Source organism: Balaenoptera borealis (genome assembly GCF_965194805.1).
Source record: "Balaenoptera borealis genome assembly, chromosome: 12".
Taxonomy (NCBI): Eukaryota; Metazoa; Chordata; class Mammalia; order Artiodactyla; family Balaenopteridae; genus Balaenoptera; species Balaenoptera borealis.
This window is the reverse complement of record NC_138869.1, coordinates 86,273,807-86,282,727: the sequence shown is the minus strand read 5'-3', so window position 1 is coordinate 86,282,727 and position 8,921 is coordinate 86,273,807. Positions and strand designations below refer to the sequence as shown.

The following is an 8,921-nucleotide window of genomic DNA, read 5'->3' as shown; positions in this document are numbered from 1 at the left end:
CCTAACTTATATTAGGTACTCAGTAGGTTTTGATTGAATGATAAATGAATGAATTAACAAAAAGACCCAGATTCTCTAAAGTTAGCTCTGTGCTGTCGCATATGGTAGCATGTGGCTATTTAAATTTTAATTGATTAAAATTAAATACAATTTAAAATTCAGTTCCTCGGGACTTCCCTGGTGGCGCAGTGGTTAAGAATCCGCCTGCCAATGCAGGGGACACGAGGTTTGAGCCCTGGTCCGGGAAGATCCCACATGCCGCGGAGCAACTAAGCCTGCGTGCCACAACTAGAGAAAGCCCGCGCACAGCACCAAAGACCCAACGCAGCCAAAAATAAACAAATGAATAAATTTATTTAAAAAAAAAAGAAATAATAATTTTTAAAAATTCAGTTCCTCATTCGCATCAGCCACATTTTAAGTGTACAAAAACCTCATGTAGCCGGTGGTTACTATATTGGAAAGCACAGGTATAGTGCATTTCCGTCATCACAAAAAGTTCTATTGGACAGCACCGGGCTAGATGATGAGTGGGGTGAGAGAAGGAAAACTGCTGCATTGTGAAAACATTCACTGTGAGCTGATGGCTTTCATTTGCTTTCAACACTTTTAAAGCAGTCAAGATCAGTCTGCTCTAGTTGGATGAGGTCTCCTACCTCCCATTCAGAGGTCTAGAAACAACTTCTTCAGAAATCTATTACTGAAAAAGGGAAACGTGTTTCTGATCATATCCATGACCCAAACTTCTGTGAAAAGGAAGACAAGAGGTTGAAGGGGGAACTAAGAGAGTGTTTTCTGTCATAGGCCACACGGAACCAACCAATCCAGGGTGCTCTGCACCCATTATCTCATACAGTCCTCCTAGCAGCCCTGTAGGACACGGGAGGGCAGTGGAGATAAGTGGCTGAAAGACATAGAAATGATGGAGGCTAGTCCCTGCACTCAAATCATCAGTAGATTGACTGTCAAATGTGTTCCAACTATGATCAGTGGAAGGTAGAAAGATGGATAAATGGGCCTCAAGAAGTTTATAACCTAGTTAAGGGAAAATAAGAGACATATAATAACTATATAACTGTAACTGTACATACATATACACATATATGTACAATTATATGTATATATTTTATACATGTACACACTAATATATGCACATACACAATCACATAATAACTAACATTTGTTTGGTATGTTAGAGCTTAGCAAGTACTTTTCCTCATATGAAGACCCAGCAAATCACCGTATTGAATGTCAAATGAATGGAATGTTGAGACAGAAAGCGAGCATTTTAGGAATTCAGAGCAGGGTGAGATCACTGCAGGAAGGGGTGATGGGGAAAATTTTGGCTGAGGCATAGAACTAGCAGAAATGCTGGGCAGTCACACAAACCCGAATACAACTCCTGGCTTCCCTACTAGAAACCTGCCAGGCTCTCTACTGCTAATAGTTTTAAAGGAGATAATTGTAAATGCATCTTACTTTCTAGAAGATAAAATGCTAACTAAGAGTGCTTAGTGGTCTGTGTTTTCTCTCTGGTCCTCCATCCAAATGATCAATATAAAATACAATAAAAAAAAAAATACTCCCATCTGTTTCATAGTGATTCTAAAAACACAGGGTAACCTGGGTACTTTAGATGTGAAATGGTTTGAGTTGCCTTTACTTAATAACCCTGTGATTATTAACCCAGGGCACTTCCCTGGTGGTCCAGTGGTTAAGACTCTGCACTCCCAATGCAGGGGGCCCGGTTCAATCCCTGGTTGGGGAACTAAGCCCTCATGCTGCAACTACTGAGCCCACGAGCTGCAACTAGAGAAGCCTGTGCGTCAAAACAAAGAGCCCAAGTGCAGGAACGAAGACCCAGCACAGCCTAAATAAATAAATAAATAAATTTACAAAAAAAAAAGCTTAAAAAAAATAATAACCCTGTGATGAGCATCTGATGGTACAGCTCAAACACCTTATTAACACCCGGAGTTATATAAGGTTAGCTCTGCCCATAATTTCTGCAGTGAAATGCATGAAAATCCAGCCCTGAATTTTGAATGGGCTTTCCTAGGTTCTCCTTACATTATTGTAGCCATTTCTCTGCCAGTAGTGATTTAGAAATGCCTTTCTAAAGCCCTCTGCATTTGCCTCAGCTTCCTTTAATTTTTCTAAAACTTTTACCTTCCTTTCTTAGCATTTGGATTTCTTTGGTTTCAAGCCACAGAAACTCATTATGGCTAACTTAGAAAAGCTGAGCATTGGGAGGATATTGGAGCGCTCACAGCCTCAAAGGAAGGCTAGAGAGCTAGGCTCAGGGAACACAGGAACCAGGGCAGCTCTGGGGACTCCATAGCAGGAATCAAGTCTTGCCCTCACTACCTGCTGAAATGAATGAATGATAGCTAGTTTTTTTCCATCCCTCACATTCATGTTCATCATTCAAAGTTCCAGCAGAGAGAGTCTAATTAGTCTGGTTTAGGTAGGGTCCTGGGGAAGAAAGGACATCTTAACTGAAAGCTTGATAGGACTGCATACAGGTAATTCCCCAAAGAATCCAATGACTATTGTCAGAGGAGGAGGAGAGAGTCATTGCTGCATTGTCAAAACCCAGATAATATCCACTATACCCTATTTTTCCTTCCTAACCTCCATTTCCTACTTTTTCTAATTATCCATAATAGGAATGACCAACACATCTTCCAGGGTTGTGGAGAAGATATATAAATATAAATCCACATGTATTGGGATTTTCCCCCAAAAGATTAATGGTTGGGGAAGTTTGGCCTTACCCCTCAGTGTTGCGTGAAAGGATTAAGGAAGATAATATATGCAAAATGGCTCTCACAGTGCCTGGCACCTAGTGAGGTTCATTACATGCATTGCTATTTCAGCCCTCCTCACCGCCCCCTTTTGTGCTGGAGCCAGCTCATACCAGCTCAAACCAGCTCATGAGAGCAGATTGTGATACTTTCAGGAATTTTGTGAGCCAACTGACATAACATCGATAGCTTGAAGTTGACCTTGTAGGGAATATTTACACCACGGAAACTGGAAATGCAGCTAATTAGACTCCCCCCAACCTCCAGGGAGTTGTTAAATATTTCTCAGCTCAGCACTGCATCCACTTCTTTCTTTCCTTCACAAGATGTGAGCGGAACCAAAGTACAACTCAACCACCTTATTAACACTCAAGAGTTATATAAGATCTGCTCTGCCCATAATTTCTGCAGTATACAATGCATGAAAATCCAGCCCTGCATTTTGCCTGGGCTTGCCTAGTTTCTCCTTACATAATTGTAGTCACTTCCCTGCCAGTAATAATTTAGAAATGTCTTTCTAAAGTCCTGTGCACTTTGCCTCAGCTTCCTTTAATTTTTCTAAAGCTTTTACCTTCCTTCCTTAGCATTTGGTTTCCTTTGGTTTTGAGCCACAGAAGCTCATTATGGCTAACAAACAGAAAAGTTGAGTATGTGTGTCAGGATTAGATTCAGTATGTGTGTCAGGATTAGATTTTTGTCTGTGAGAGACAAAAAATTAGAATAGTGGTTTACTAGATATAAATTTATTCTCTCTGATAGAAAGTCTGGATCAAGGCTGGCAGTTCAGGCTTGGCTAGAAGCTCACTTTGTTGCCTCACATCCTCAGTACGTGGTGTTTACTTCATGATCTAAGATGACTGTCCAAGTTGCACATTCCAGCCAGTAGGACAGAGAAGGGCAAAGAAACACATCCTTTCCTCTTAATCCATTGACAGAAGTAATGCACAGCATTTCTGCTTACATGAAATAGGCTGAAGTGAAGTCATTTAACCATATCCAGCTGCAAGGGAGGCTGGGATATGTGTTATTTACTCCAGGCACCCCTGTGCCCAGCTGGAAACTGAGAAGAAGGGAACGGTGGATACTGGGAGACAACTGGGTGGCCCTCCCACTGATGGGCAGGGTTTAGGAAAGTGTAGGAAAGAGGGGAAAGTGGGGCTGGTGTGATGGGAATAAGTGTGCTTTGTGGAATTTTGAAGGAGCTGTCTGGAATAGAAAATTAGAAATACTGGAAAATGAGGTTAAGTAAACAAGGTGAAAGCCAGATCTCAGTGAGGGTCCAGGAAAGCAGACAAAAGAATCTTTATCTAGTGCCATTAGAAACAGGAGGCATTAAACTTTTGGGTAGGGGAGCTGTATGATCAAAGGCATTAAAGAGATTTTAATCTGGCGTTTACGTGCGAGTCATGTTGGGTGGGGGGAAGGAAAAACAGGAAAGGGCAGTGAGGTTGGAGAGGAGACCGATTTCACAATCCAGGTGTGAGGTGATTATGTGGGGGCAATGGGAACAAGGAGGAAGAAATAAATCTGAGAGGCATTTGCTAGAAAATATGTTAGGATTGATGGCTGGCCTGATAGGGAGTTTCAGGTTGGAGTGGCCAAGAAACAAGTAAACAAACGCCTTGATAGGTGTTTTAGGTTGGGTCACCTAGAGGCAGAGCCTGGCACAGAACTTTTGTCTAAGGGATTGATGCGGGGAGGAGAAGAAGAGCGAGGGGAACAAGATGGCAAAGCCAAGAAGCTAAGCAAGGATGTGGGCTAAGCTGTAATCCGAGTCCACAGGGAGATTCTCAGCGCAAATCACACCAGAGTCAGCTCCACCTCGAGGGAAGGGGGCTGGTGTTTTACAGCTGCGCATCAGGCAGTCAATGGCTGAGATCTGTCCAAAGTGTGTGTTGTGGGGATGGCTTGTCTCCCATTCGGTCCAGGCCAATTCTCCAGAAAAGGGGACAGCTGTGTGTGGTTATCAGACAACATGCCTGGTACCTGGGGGATGAGTAAACCAGCTGGTAAAGAGGATCTGGGTGAGGCCCAGATAGCATCCATTACAGTGGGTCCATTTTGGATGTGTTGGACTTGAGGTGGCAAAGAAATAAGGTATTGGCACATGACTAGAGGGAAATTGGAAATACAAGATAGTAGTTCATGTCGATGAACAGGACTGGTTATGGAGGTATTGGAGTGGGAGACTCTGTACACAGGTGATAGTTTCATCAAGAAGGAGTGAGCCCGGGACTTCCCTGGTGGTCCAGTGGTTAAGACTCCGTGCTCCCAATGCAGGGGCCCTGAGTTCAATCCCTGGTCAGGGAGCTAGAGCCCGCACGCCACAACTAAAGAGCCTTCATGCCACAAGGAAGATCCCACACGGCAGCAACAAAGATCCTGTGTGCCGCAACTAAGAACAGGTGCAGCCAAATAAATAAATATTAAAAGAAGAAGAAGAAGAAGAAGTGAGCTCTTTGAGGGCCATGGATAGAGAGAGGGGAGCAAGACTTTGGAAAGTAAGTTGGTTACGGTCTAGTGGGAAGGTGGGAGGGAGAAGAGGAACCAATGAGTAAAGCAAAGCAGAGACCAGTAGAGAAGCATGTCCTTGTGGTAGTTGACCTTATATTATGACTGGAAGTCAAGGAAAGAAGTTGACGGAGAATGAGTATGGAGAAAAGGGTGAGGTGTTTTTGACTTTAGTCAGTTGGGAGGTTGTTGGTGGTCTTTGAGGGAACAATTTCACAGCAGGACAAGGTTAGAAAGCACGTGGTCGAGGCTAGTAACGCTTTCCACGTTTAATGTCATTCTATCTGACTAACTCAACTCGTCTAGGGCACTTTCTCCTTCAGTTTCTATGCTGCTCATTCTTGCTCCTCCTAAGGTCACTCTATGTCCTGGTTATCTAATGTTGCCTAAAAGATTACCCCAAGACTTAGTGGGCATGACACTCTTTGTTACCTTTATGGGTTCTGTGGATCAGGAGTTTGGATGGAGTGCAGTGGGGATGGAGATGGCTTGCCTCTGCTCCATGATGTCTGGGGTCGAAGCTGGAAGACTCGAAAGCTGGAGACTGGAACCATCCGTCTGCAGGATCCTTCATTCATACGTCTGGCAGTGGATGCTGGCTATTGGCTGGGGGCCTCGGTTCCTCTCCTTTGATCTAGATTGGGCCTCTCTTGCATGGTGTCTGGGTTACTGAGAAAGAGAACCAGGCATGAACTATATACTTTTTGTGACCTCACTTTTTTATGATCTACATTGCTTTCCCCCTACTCCATTGGTCACGGCAGTCACAGCCCCACCCAGATTCAAGGGGAAGGAACACGATCCCACCCTGGCGTGTCAGTCACGGGATAAGAAGAGTATCGGAGGAGGATACCCATCTTTGGAAAATATAGCCTTTCATCCTCTGTCAGAACTCTCCATTTGCTTCTTATGAGTGGCCCCATTTATTCAACAGTCATCAGTAATAACAGCAACTGGAGGAACTTCCTGAGGGCAGGGGTCTGGCCTGTTACGATTGTCTTCTTTATCTTTATATCCTGAACATTCTGAGCAGTGATAGGCTCACAATAGATTCCTGTGGAAGGAAGAACTCCTTTCAAGTCTATTTTTCTCAGACACTGCATCGTTTGATCCTAAACTAGCTATCATGACCATTTCACAGTTGGAGAAACTAAGGGGCTTAGAGGGGCAAGTGGGCTACCCTTCAGATGACTTAGCTAACAAGAGCTCAGCTATGACATGAACCCAGGTCTTCTGGGTTGAAGTTACTTTTATTAAGAACTTGATGCCTCCAAACAGCGGGACTGTTCCTTCAGTGCCCCTGTCTCCTCCATCCTCACAGTAGCCCAGGGCCAATTCCGGGGCAATGGACAGTGATCCCTCAGCTGCTAACTGACCAATCCTGCACTTGATACACTGATTTAACATGGTGATTTAATATCATCATTTAATATGATTTTGCCTCTGTTTTCTCAAGAGAGCAGGAGAGGGCTAGGGCACAGACTCTCGTGCTGCACTCCGCTTCCGGGCTGGGTAGAAGGCCAGGACGAAGTTGGTCCTCATCTCTCTGAGTGGGCAGCACCCATGTCAGGAGTGTGGGGTGAGAGGAGATGCCAGGAAGAGTTCTCTTGGGGCAATCAGATGGTGATCTGAGGGAACCACATGGGAAGAGGGGGGAAAAGCCTAGAAGGGAAGTGGCTGAGGTAGTTCCTGTAGGTTCAGCTCAGCGGGGAGAGGGGAGCCAATTTCCGCCCCCTCCCCAACTCACATCACAGCCCTAAAAATGCTTCACAGCCTCAGGAGGAAATCCTGGCCAAGTCTCCAGTGTGGGTGGCAGGGGTGCTTATCTAGATCAGGAGTGGGTGGGAGGAGATCTTAGAACTTATATCAGGCCCCAATTTTCCAAATCCTGCCTGTGCCCTGCCACCTCTGCCCCCGCAAACCAATTTTTTGACTTTATCTCTTTAGAAATGTCCCCAGGCTAGCAGTTTATTTCTCAGGAAGGACCTTCAGAAACCACAATTTCCACTTCCACTGTGGGGCAGAAAGCATAGGGCAGCCTAAGCCCTTGATGCCCGGGAAGTAACAAAGGACCAACTACTCCGTGTTGTAGGACTACTGGCCTTAACAGGTCCCCGCTCTCCCCCACCAGCCCCGAAGGGACCTCTTAGAGTCCTTCTCTCTCTGGTTTCTCCCCATCCTGCTCCCCTTTGCTAAAATGCTTACTCTCCCTGCTCAGGCCCTTTGAAAGTAGCTCACTATGACTTTTCATATCACCTCCAACTCTTCAGCCTCACCTTCATGGACCTTGGCGGCCCAGCTTCAACTGTATCATTCATGAGTCACCCCTGCTCCTTTGTTCTAGCCCCATCAACATGCTTGTTGCTCTCCCCCACGTAGGGATTACTCACCGCTTAAGTCACCAGTCCCTCTGGAATGTGCCCCTTCCTCCATGACACCCATTCTCCCCACATCCTTTATTATTTTGTTTAAACTAACAAAGTTTCCCCCCCCCCCAATGATTAAAATAATGTGTGTTTGTTGTGGAAAATCTGTGAAATGCAAAATGTATACAAACAAAAGAAAATAAAAAGTACCTAAAATTCCACAATCCCAATGTAGCTAACGTTACCATTCCAGCGGATTTCCTTCCAGTATTCTCATCAGAACTCCGTCCTGCTTCAGGCCTTCATGCATGCTTATTATTCCTTTTTATTATTCCTTATTATTCCTAAAAGTCTCTCCCTCTGTCCCCCTCTCTTTCTCTCTTCCCTTCCTAGTTCTGTGAGTCAATCAACTCATCCTTATTATAATAAAGGTCACTCTCTCAGTTAGGTCTCCCTATTACACATTCACAATACCCAGTACTTTTTCTTGTAGCACTTGCCACAACTAGAAATAAACCATAATTTTTGTCCTCGTGTGTTTAACGTCTGTCTTGGCCACTTGACTTGACGTAAGGTCCATGACTGGCTTTCTTGTTTATTCAGATGACCCTAGCATCCACCACAGTGCCCTGGATACAGAAAAAACACAATACATGGCACCAAGATGCCTTCTTGAATAACTGTGTGTCTGTCCTCTCAGCACTTTAAAATAGTCAATTTCAGAAATACAGTGAATCAATTACCATATGCCTGACCTGGTTCCAGGTACAGGATACCCAGTTCTTGCCCTCAAGGAGCACTTAGCCTTCTGAAGGAGACAGACCAGTAAATGCAACATTTGAATACATCTTTAAGTATATGATGATCAATGGTATTGAGTAACACATAGAGGAAGGGTCCCTAAACCTTGGGGGGAGGTGACACCATTGTTTTATTTTGTCCTTGGTGATGCATTTACTTTGTAGAATCAGAGGATAGTAGAATTGAGTGGTACCATAAGATCAACAGGCTTTATCTCGTCCTACAAGATGATGAAACGAAAGCAGTGAAGGGCAGTAAAGTGACTTGGCCAAAGCCATTGGGTAGTTGATTGGTGGTTGATCTGGAATTAGACCTCGATCTTGAGATTCCCAGCCCAGTGCTCTTTTCCACTGTGCCTTGGGGGCCTCTGGAGCACCCCCTTCCTTCATCAGCCCCCAAGTCCCATTAATTTTCCCTTGTAAAGATCTCTCCAGTC

General features: G+C 44.6%; 1 long non-coding RNA gene across 2 annotated transcripts in view; it reads right to left on the bottom strand.

The window, feature by feature from the left end:
- Nucleotides 1-278: 278 nt before the first annotated feature.
- The window catches only part of LOC309607941, a 117,808-nt gene continuing 109,165 nt past the window's right edge, over nt 279-8,921 (bottom strand). For both annotated transcript variants that reach the window (XR_014232588.1, XR_014232589.1), the window contains one exon: nt 279-5,987. This is a non-coding gene — a long non-coding RNA (uncharacterized lncRNA). The remainder of the gene's footprint in view (nt 5,988-8,921) is intronic.